Raw genomic sequence first — 11,851 nt, forward strand, 5'->3', positions numbered from 1 at the left:
TATTTTTCTATGAATTACTTCTTAAAGAAATTTAATGTCTTCCTGAAAATTGAAAGGGAATATGACTTGCAATGATTGAGTTACATTTGGAGATGAAAATAAGAAATATAAGTCTTATTAGCAAAGCTAAACACCTGAGCTGTAATTCCCCCAACTTCTTTTCTCCCATGAAGTTGTGTCATTAACATAAGAAGAAACAAATAAGCACTAATATGCTAACGGATGTTATTAAGGAAGCCCTACCTCTTTGAATAAGCAACCTGACTTTCAAGAAATTATCCTACGCACATCAGCATAAAAGAAAATGTTTAAAGCTATTGGCTGCAGCATTGTTATCAAGAATAAAAACTGGAAACAATTTAATGGTATAGATGGTCTCTGTACAATGGTTCAACTTACAATTTTTCAATGTTACAAGGAGGGACAGCTGTGGTACCATCGCAGGGTGCTAGCCCCACTTTATGGACATTTTCTCTGTGTGAGGAGTATACTAGAGACACTTTTAGGTCTTGAAGTAGTGAAGGCAATGGTTCCAAGCTCCAGCAGTTCAAATAATCACCTTGAGGGTTTTTGGAAAATAGATTCCCAATTTATACTCCTGGAGATGCTCATTCAGGAGGTCTGGAATAGGCCCCAGAATCCATGTCCTTAACAAATTCTCCCCGTGAATCAGGTTGATCAGTTAGGTTTGGGGACTGACTTCTGAGGGACCTACAGCAAGAGCTGAGTAGTCTCGGGCAGTTTCTGTATGACTCACTTCTAAAAAGCAGTGGTGGAGGATGTGAAAGAAGCACCCACAGAGCATATTAAAAATGCAGATTTCACGTCAGTAGAAAGTGGCTAAAATGACAAAGACAGACAACAGCAAACACTGGTGAAGATGTGGAGCAGCTGAGACGTTTATTCCGTTGCTGATACGAGCATAAAACCGTACAACCTTTTTGAAAAACAGTTTGGCATTTTTTTTACAAAGTTACACATACGCCTACCCTGTGATCAAGCAATTCCGCTCCTAGGTGTTTACTCAAAATAAGTGAAAGCATAGGTTCACACAAAGAGTTGCGCACTAATATTCATAATTGCTGAGAATGCAAAATACCTTCCAGTGGACACACCCTGAGGTGGCCTCCCAAAAATTCACGGTCTTGTATAATCCCCTCGAGTGTGGGTGGAACTTGTGACTTGCTCCTAACCGATATAGCAAAGGTGATGAAATGTCATATGCCTATGATTATGTTACATATATAAGACTCCATTTTAGCAGGCTGGAGAGAGAGACTTTCCTGCTGGCCTTGAAGAAGTAAACAGCTATGTTGTAAGCTGCCCTTGGAAAAGGCCACATGGCAGGGAACTGCAGAGGGCAGCCTCCAGCTGACAGCCAGTACTACAACTGAAGAGACCTGAATTCTGCCAACAACCATGTGAACTTGGAAGAGGACTTCGAGCTCCAGATAGTAATGGAGCTTGCTGACACTGTGGTTGCAGCTTTGTGAGACCCTGGCAGAAGACCAGACTAAGCCATGCCTCAGCTCCAAGCCATGGAAATTGTGAGCTAATATAGATTGGATGTCCTAAGTCTGAAAATCCAGCCTGAAATGCTCCAAAATCCAAAACTTTTTGAGCACCAACAAGATGCTCAAAGGAAATGCTCATTGGAGCATTTTGTATTTTGGATTTGGGATGTTTAATCAGTAAGTATAATGCAAATATTCCTAAATCTGAAAAAAATCCGAAACTCAAAACACTTCTGGTCCCAGATATTTCACGTAAGGGAGACTCAACCTGCAAATGTATGTTGTTTTAAGCTGCTGTTTGTGATAATTGGTTATACAGCCTAAAAAACTGACACACACCCAAATGCCCCTCAGCATGTGTTGTATGAACAAATTGTAGCATATTCCATCAGTAGGTGGTTGTATGAACAAATTGTAGCATATTCCATATGTAGCACAGTGGAATATTACTTAGCAATGAAAAAGAACAATTAATATCTATAACAACATGGATGACTCTCAAAACCATTATGTTAAGTGAAAGAAGCCTGGCTCAAAAGAGTATACACGTGTGATAGAAATCAGAACAGTGGTCACTTTTGGGAGGGTGGGTGGCTGGCTGGAAAGGGGCCTATGGAAACTTTCTAGAGTGATAGAACTTTTGGTTGAGGTAGTGGATTATATACATTTGTTGAATCCCATTGAAAGGTGCACTTAAAATCTGTGCATTTAGTTGTATGTAAATTGTGCTTTAATTTTAGAAAAAGGCAAATACCCCTCTCTTCCAGATTCAGTGGGTCTAGGGCAGTAGGGTATAGAATTCTTCATTTTTAGCAAGCATCTCCAGACAATTCTAATGTAGAAGTCTTTTAGTCACACTTTGAAAAAACCCCAGGGCTGTAGGTCATTTAAGCCGAAAGGATGGAGGAATCGGGAACATATGGTTTCTTCCAACTCAATCTAGCTTTCTCCCAAAGGACTTGTATTCTAATTAGAACAACAATGATTTTATTCCTTATTCGGCCAGTCAACAGGCAATTTCATTCAGTTCAATTAATGAAGAGTTTCTGAGAACATGCTATTTATCTTATTCAAAGAAATCATAAGATGTAACCATTCTTCCAAAAGTGCTAAAATTTAATTGAGGAAAATACCCCTGTATGTATGAAACTGGAAATGGTTCAATTGCAATACAAAGCAAACAAGATAATTACTCACTTCCTAGTTATTGAATCTAGTTTGTTTGTTTGTTTGTTTTGGTCACTTTCCAAAGTATTCCCGATAGCCATGATTTCCTTACGTCTGCGTATCTTTAAAGTCACTTTTTACGGCATACTCGGTAATTTTAATGAAGACTCAAATGTTCTTCTCCGTGTTAGTTTTGCTCCCGTTATAAGGCTGTTGCTTCTCCTTTTGTCCATTTTTGTTCTAGTCAGTCATGAATCATGCTGCTGGAAGCTTTCAGGAGCTCTCAGTTGAGGATCATGACAATAATCGGCCCCACCTGCCTTCCCTGATATCTTGGCAAAGCCTTTGGTCCTGCCCCATGTTCCAAGAACCAACCAAGGAAACTGATTCTAATCAGAAGCCCAGCTGGACAGATGGAATACAATATCCTAATTCCCAGATGCTGCTGCTTTTTGCTGAGCTTATTTCACTCAGCAAAATTTCTTTAGCTTCCTAAGCATCGAATTTTAATCCTCATTAAGTATCACAACCTATAATAATGTTCACACAGATTCATACTTGTGAAAGCTTCCTGACAATTTTCTACTTCATTTTCCTCAATTCTAGGTCATTCTAAATGATGCTTTTCTACTATGGACAATAGAATGGTCAATGATCCAGAAAACGATGTTTCTCTTTGGTGATAAAGATAGAAAATTTCTTCTTTATAAAGCAAGAGTAAGACACCTCAGAGTAGTAAGGGCTTTCTGAAAACTTATTTTGTCATTAAATTCCCCATTATCTAGAATACAAATCCAGGGACCTAAACAAGATAAAATACATTTACAGAAAAGTAACCAGGGTGGAGAACGCACAGGGAATCTTTGGTTCAAAGAAGAGAAGGCTCAGCTATAGCCTTCAATCTATAGCAGTGTCAGTCTACATGGCTACAAGAAATAAAATTAGGTCTGACGGTGGAAAGAACAGAGTGAAAATCTTAGTTCAATAAATAAGGAGACATTTCCTTACAAGGAGGTAACAGCCATTTATTAAATCACAGTTCTGTGGGTTGGAAGTCCAGGTACAGCATGGTTCTGCTGGGTCCTCTGCTTAGACCCTTATGTGGCCGAAATCAAGGTGTTGGCAGGTCTGGATTCCATTCTAGAGGCTCTGGGGATGAATCTGCTTCCAAGCTCATTCACATTGTTGGCCAGATTCAGTTCCTTGTGGGTGTAGGACTGAAGTGCTTGCTTCCTTGCTGGCTGCCAGTATGGACTGATCTTTTCTCCCAGAGGCTGCTGCCTTCCTCGTCATGCTTTCCATATGCATCTCCTGTTCAGCAACGGCAGGTTGAGTCCTTCTCATGCTTCAAGTGTCCCTGACTTCCCCTTCTGCCCATCTCTCTGACTGACTCTTCTGCCTTCTGCGGCTGCTTTTAAGGACTCACATGATTATACTGGGCCCACTCAGATAATCCAGGATAATCTCCCCACTTTAAATTCAGCTAGTCACCTTAATTGCATCCACAAGTCCAAAGCAGAACTTAGATTAAATGTTTGATTTAATAACCGGGAGATGGGAATCTTTAGAATTCCGCCTATTGCATGAGTTTCTTATTCTCAAAGATAAAAATGCTGAGGAGGAGAGGAGCACAATAGTAGCCAAAGGGAGGTCATCCTGGAGCTGCTCTACCTGGACCAGGACTGTGTAGGGAAGCACAAGGCAGCTACCAGTCGTCACAATGATTGGTGGGTGCTACTAGTGTTTTGATGGGAGTGTGACAGGGATATTAGATATCCTGTAGTGTTTGGGACAGTCTCGCACAACGAAGAACTGTCTTGCCCAAATTGTTAATAGATGAGAAACATCAGGCCAGACAGAGCAGCCCTGTGGATCGACACACATCTCTGAGTACATGCCCCAAACCATCAGCATGCCCATGTGCCTTGCTCACATCACCCTGCTTTTGATAAGATACAGGAAAAGGAGGAACACAACGCAGCTGTCAGAGCAATCCAGCCTACACACATCCCCTTGCTGGATCTGGCTCCTTCCAGAAAGGCTGAAAGATTGAAAGGCAAATCAGTGACATAGGCACATAGCAGGCAAGCCGTGGGGTGTTGGACCACAGACCTGACTCTGGGTTTGAAGGCTGGCAGCTGCAGAGTCCAGCCTTGCTCTTCCTGGCATCTGTCATGCTGGCCTCGGTGGTGGCGGAATTTTCCCAAAGTTAGAAGGTTCCTATGACTGGTTCCAAAGGGACTTCGGTGGATATGTTTTGTCAGGGGGTGCTATGTGGAGGAAAGTCCTTGAAGGTACAGCCTGACATGATGGTGGCAGGTGCAGTGACATCAATGAAAACATGTCATTCTAGTTACGAATACCTCAGCATGCTCCGCTGAGAAAAGTGTGAAGAGCAAACAGAAATAACTGGTGCAAATAAAAAGAGTGGAGGTAAAATGAGCCAGAGACCCTGGGGAGAAAGGGATAGAAAAAGGAAGTAGAGGGGAGACTAAAAGAGAGAGGACCTCTGTTGTTTGCATAAGAACTTGACACTGACCAGAAGGTAACACAAAGAGAAGATTGCACAATCTTCCGGCTTCTGACTCCTAGTCAGCTAGGAATAAGACTGGGTCCTTTTAGAAGCTAGGCTGAGGCTATATAATTTGCAGCTAATACAGTCATAATGGTTGTGTGACATTAAAAACTACAGGAAGCAGGCCGGGCGCCGTGGCTTATGCCTGTAATCCCAGCACTTTGGGAGGTCGAGGTGGGTGGATCACGAGGTCAGGAGATCGAGACCATCCTGGCTAACACGGTGAAACCCCGTCTGTACTAAAAAAACACAAAAAATTAGCTGGGCGTGGTGGCGGGCGACTGTAGTCCCAGCTACTCAGGAGGCTGAGGCAGGAGAATGGCGTGAACCGGGGAGGCAGAGGTTGCAGTAAGCCGAGATCGTGCCACTGCACCCCAGCCCCGGCAACAAAGCGAGACTCTGTCTCAAAAAAAATAAAAGAAAGAAACTACAGGAAGCATTGTGGAGTATAACATAAGGGGACTGATTTGCATGAGTGCATCATGGAACTATTTTTTTTTTTTTGAGATGGAGTCTTACTCTGTTGCCCAGGCTGGAGTGCAATTGCACGATCTCAGCTCACTGTAACCTCCACCTCCTCCTGGGTTCAAGAGATTCTCCTGCCTCAGCCTCCCGAGTAGCTGGGACTGCAGGCACGTGCCACCATGCCCAGCTAATTTTTTTGTATTTTTAGTAGAGACAGGGTTTCACATGTTAGCCAGGATGGTCTCGATCTCCTGACCTTGTGATCCGCCCGCCTCAGCCTCCCAAAGTGTTAGGATTACAGGTGTGAGCCACGGTGCCCGGCCATGGAACTATTCTTATTCCTTTTCAATCATATCATGTATTTCTTTTCTTGTGCCTCGTCATCTTCTTGACATCCAAATGTTGGAGAGCCTCTTTTCATTTTTATGTATACTCGCTGCCCTGGTGAATTTATCCTAATTTAAATTTTGTTACCCACACACCAAAAACTCCAAAATTTATACATCTAGTCCAGGTATTTCGTCTGAACCCATGTTTTGCACATTAAGTTGTACACTTGAAATTTCTACTTGCAGTTCAATAGACATCTCATACTTAACATACCTAAATCTTCACTTAATATTCCCCACTATACTTGTTTCTACTCTAGTTTTCCTCATCTCAGTAAATGACACTCCATGCATTCATGGTTAGATGATTTAGGTGGCAGGATTTTGAATCAATGATATAAAGGTATGAGACTTCTGGAAGGGTCTGGACAGGAGGAAATATATTATGCACGTTGGGGACATGAACAAATGGGGCTCTGGAGACATACCGTGATAGCCAGGCTTCAAGGTGGCCACCAGTAGTAGTCCCTGTACTTTTTTTGTAGAGAGTAGAACCTCTCTTTTTTTGTCTCATCTCTTACTGAATACGCCTACCTATGTAACTAATAGGACTTGCGTAAATTATGGTGTGCGACTTCTGAGACTAGATCTTTTTATTTATTTATTTATTTGTTTGTTTGTTTGTTTATTTATTTATTGAGATGGAGGCTCACTCTGTCGCCCAGTCTGGAGTGCAGTGGCAAGATCTCGGCTCACTGCAACCTCCACCTCCCAGGTTGAAGCAATTCTCCTGCCTCAGCCTCCTGAGTAGCTGGGATTACAGGAATGCGCCACCATCCCCGGCTAATATTTTTTGTATTTTTAGTAGAGACGGGGTTTCACCATATTGGCCAGGCTGGTCTCAAACTTCTGACCTTGTGATCCTCCTGCCTCGGCCTCCCAAAGTGCTGGGATTACAGGCACGAGCCACCGCGCCCGGCCAATCTTTTTTCAAGTATATGGTTAGTTTACAGTATATTTAAAGAGTGGGTGCAACCATTACCAAAGTCTAATTTTAGAACATTTTCATCAACCCTCAAAGAAACCCTATACCCATTAACAGTCATTCCCAAGCCTCTTCTCCTAAAAAACCAATGATCTACTCTCTACCTCTAAAGATTTGCCTATTCTGGACACTTCATATAAATGAAATCATATAATACGTGGGGTTTATTGTCTAGCTTCTTTCACTTAGCATAATGTTTTCAAGGTTCATCCATGTTGTACATGACTCATTTTTGTTTCATCTTTTAATTGTGGAATAATATTCCAATATATGGATATACTACATTTTGTTTATCTGTTCTCTGTGATTGTCTTGATCATCCCCTCACAGTAGCATTCTCTTAAACTGCATTCAATGCAGCTAAGGAGAAGCAGACCTCTCACCATCTTCACCATCTCTCCTTTTTTTTTTTTTAAATTATACTTTAGGTTCTGGGATACATGTGTAGAACATGCAGGTTTGTTACATAGGTATACACGTGCCATGGTGGTTTGCTGCATCCATCAACCCATCATCTACATTAGGTATTTTTCCTAATGCCATCCCTCTCCCAGTCCCCCATCCCCTGACAGGCCCCGGTGTGTGATGTCCCCCTCCCTGTGTTCATGTTTTCATTGTTCAACTCTCACTTATGAGTGAGAACATGCGGTGTTTGGTTTTCTGTTCCTGTGTTAGTTTGCTGGGAATGATGGTTTCCAGTTTCATCCATGTCCCTGCAAAGGACATGAACTCATCCTTTTCTATGGCTGCATAGTATTCCATGGTACATATGTGCCACATTTTCTTTATCTAGTCTGTCATTGATGGGCATTTGGGTTGGTTCCAAGTCTTTGCTACTGTGAATTGTGAATTGAGACAGAGTCTCACCCTGTCACCCAGGCTGGAGTGTAATAGCTCAGTCTAACCTCACTGCAATCTCCGCCTCCCGGGTTCAAGTGATTCTCCTGCATCAGCCTCCCGAATAGATGGGATTACAGGTGTGCACCACCATGCCCAACTAATTTTTTGTATCTTTAGTAGAGATGGGGTTTCACCATGTTGGCCAAGCTGGTCTTGAACTCCTGACCTTGTGATCTGCCTGCCTTAGCCTCCCAAAATGCCAGGATTACAGGTGTGAGCTATTGCGCCTGGCCGAGACTAGATCTTAAAAGACACAGCTGCACTCACCTTGCTCTTTTTTGGAACATTTGCTCTGGGGAAAGCCGGCTGTCATGTCATGAGGACACACAAACAGCCCTATGGGGAAGTTCATATGGCAAGAAACTGAAGTGCTTACCCACAGCCAACACCAACTAACTACACATATGAGTGTGCTATCTTGGAAGTAGGTCCTACAGCTCCAGTCAAGCTTTTGGATGACCCTGACGAACATCTGGACTGCAATATCATGACTGAACCACCAGCTAAGCCACTTCCAAAGTCTTTACCCACTGAAACCATATGAGACTATAATATTAATTAAGATACTAAGTTTTATGCTAATTTTTATGGAGCAATAGAGACTTAATACACATAGCTTTATCCTTAATGTCTTTTTCTCACATTCCACATCTAATTCATCAGAAAATCATTTTGGCGTTACATTTCAATACATCCAGAATCTGATCATCCCTTATTGTCTCCACCGCCACACTCTAGCCCATCATCTCATGAGAATTTTCACAACAGCTTCCTTACTGGTTTCCTTGTTTCCACTCCTGCCCTACCTAAGTCTATTCTTAAAGGAGCATCCATGATCCTTGTAAGACATTAGTTAGATCATGCCACTGTCCCCCTCAAAATCCTGCACATTTTCCTCATTTCACTCATATAAAGGCCCATATTCTTAGAGTGGCTCAATATGACTGCCTCTTCCTCCTTATCTCATCAACTACCATCCCCAGGGTCTAGCACAGGCAATGTGCACAAAGGATATTTTCTAAGCCAAACTGAACTGAAGTTGGGGAGAGAAAAGAGCAGAAAGATCCCCATCATCATCATGCATAGGGGTTGGGGGCAATGGGAGATGGGAGGAGAATACTGAAAATAGGAATAAGCATAAAGTCTTTTAATAAAATTGCATTTTTTTTCAAATGTTTATTTTATGTACAAAGAACTACCGTGGGTTTTCATTGAGTAGATGCCTTGGATAATCTTTCGAAGGAGGATCATTTAGTCCAACTTAATGAAACCGATATCCTTCGCTTACTGACGGAAACACTGGTGGCACATATTGAGGCCATATTTCCAGATCAGACCGTGCCCGTTTGAACAGACACGACAAGAGCAAGAACCCTGGCTGAATTTTCGCGGGTGGCTCCAGTATAGCTGCTGGTGACCCATCTTGCTGTCAGGAGTGCAACAAGGCCAAAGGCGAATTTCATTATTTTTTAATTTTTGTAGAGATGGGGTCTTGCTATGTTCCCCAGGCTTGTCTGAAACTCCCGGCCTCAAACAATCGCCCGAGCCTGGCCTCCCAAAGTGCTGGAATTACAGGCATGTGCCAGGGTGCCTGGCCTTTTAAAAGGATTTCAAAGTGTTCCCTCCCTGCCTCCCTCACCACACCTTTAAAATCTAGATAGGAAGGCAAGACTGAGAGGTCAGAGAAGAGTTACAAGAGGGAAATGGACAGTGGGAAATGACAAAGGCAAGTTTCACCTAGTCCCTGTTTTCCAGAGCTGAGTCCTGGACGCTGAACTGCAAGGGGAGGTGTGCGAAGCTGTCCTGGATTCGAAAAATATACTGAGCATTCGAGCTTTTGTCCTCTAATCACAGTGAAGTTTTTTTTTTTTTTAAGCCAACCATGGTCTAGTCTACCTTAATACTTGGCTGAGTTATACCAGGAGGCTGCTATTTGAAATTGTCACACTTTTCAAATACCTCAGCTGGTGACAAACATGGCTATAATGCAAATGGCCCAGAGCCTCTTCAAAATTGCCAAACACGAGGTTTCAGGCTGGGACTTGCAGTTACTTTAAATTCTCTCTTTGCTCTGAATTCTGCTCAGTTCAAATGAAATGCATGCATCACACATCAAGAACGACAGGGAGCCATCTGAAATTTCCTGAAACACCTGGTACCAGGCAGGTTGAGGCAGGCAATCCTGTCATGCTGCCCTTGACAGGTTTGTGATAGCATCTTTTTTTGGTCTTTATGTTATTTACTGACAAATTCCAAGTAACGTCAGAGCTGATGAATACAAAACAGCCACTGTGACTGCAATCCTGCCACCACCAAGAGCACAGACTTCAATGGATCCACAGCAGGGCTTTCCAACCAGCAGCGGCATGACCCACTGGGGATTGGAGAAACTAGTCAATGGATCACAACAGCATTTCAAAACAAAATCAAGGAGGATGAAAATGAGAACACCAGAGTTTACGGTTCAGAGAAAACATAAGAACTGTTTTATGAAACTTCAGCTTTAATTACATATGTGTATGTGTGTTTATGTATGTTCTAGGTTTAATATAAAATCCTGTCTCTACTAAAAATACAAAAAAATTAGCCGGGCGTGGTGGTGGGCGCCTGTAGTCCCAGCTACTCGGGAGGCTGAGGCAGGGGAATGGCATGAACCTGGGGGGCGGAGCTTGCAGTGAGCCGAGATCGCCCCAGCCTGGGCGACAGAGCAAGACTCTGTCTCAAAAAAAAAAAAAAAAAAAATTAAATTCTTTGCTTACAGTCACGGTCAAAAAAGGAGTGCACAAACAACTGATCTAGAGCCGAGGCTGGAAAATACTGTCTTCAAGCCAAAATCAGCTCACTGCCTATCGTCTGTATGGCCTGCAAGATACGAATGGCTTTAACACTTTGGAATGTTTGGAAAAATTCAAAAAGCAGGATATTTCATGATGTGTGAAAATGACGTGAAATTCAAATTTCAGTGTCCACAAAGTACTATTGGCACACAGCCACACCCATTTGTTTATGTATTGTCTGTGGCTGCTTTTGGCAAAGTTGAATAGTTGCAACAGACACTTTATGGCCCACAAAGCCTAAAATATTTTCTATCTTTATGGGCAAAGCTTACCGACCTCTGATCTAGAGGCCTCGTTGTTATGATGCATTTTTCTCAAGTCTGTATATCTGTTTAATTTGGTTTATAGAAGAAACAGGGAAAGGATCTGACAGAAGATTGCATTGTGGGATTCTGGGTGTGTCGCGGATACTGCCACTCCTCTCCACAACCCCTGTCCTGTTTTGTGTGCCCCTCCCCTGGCCCCTGTGCCTTCTGTGGCCTGCACCTGTGGCTTTCTGCAGAGGCCTGACCTTGGAATCTTGAAGCAGTTTTGCCTGCTTATGCAGCAGCTGGAGGTACCCAGGAGTTTAAGCTACTGCAGGAGTTTAAGCTACTGCAGGCAGGCCTTTGGTCAAGACAGTGGGGTATGAAATGCTAATCCTCTTGCTCATGTCGTGAGGACGGAGCTCTGAAGTGTAACTTTCACTCCAGATGTCCCCTGTGGGATCAGGCTGGTTCCCTTTCTCTAAACTTTGCCTGAATCATACCCTTGCTTGAGTTCTCTCCCTTCCCCATCCTGCTTGCCCCATTCTCTTTGGGTTTCCTGAAGCACTTTCTTTGACACTGGGGTTGCACATGCATCTGTCTCTGTCAGAGTCCTCTTCTGGGGAGCCCAGCCTGAGAGAGGGGAAGCAGTGGGCAGGTTCATAAAAGGCGACTCTTTCTGACAAAACTTTGGTTTAATGGGTGCTCCCTATAATGTCTTGCTGAATACGGACACTTCCCACATTGTTTTTGTTTTTCTGAAAGGGAGAAGGT

General features: G+C 43.0%; 1 pseudogene; it reads right to left on the reverse strand.

Moving 5' to 3' along the window:
- Positions 1 to 9,246: 9,246 nt before the first annotated feature.
- Positions 9,247 to 9,417, reverse strand: LOC116462990 (small ribosomal subunit protein uS14-like; annotated as a pseudogene).
- Positions 9,418 to 11,851: the final 2,434 nt, after the last annotated feature.

The sequence above is a fragment of the Hylobates moloch genome, unplaced genomic scaffold (assembly GCF_009828535.3).
Source record: "Hylobates moloch isolate HMO894 unplaced genomic scaffold, HMol_V3 SCAFFOLD_24, whole genome shotgun sequence".
NCBI classification, from domain to species: domain Eukaryota; kingdom Metazoa; phylum Chordata; class Mammalia; order Primates; family Hylobatidae; genus Hylobates; species Hylobates moloch.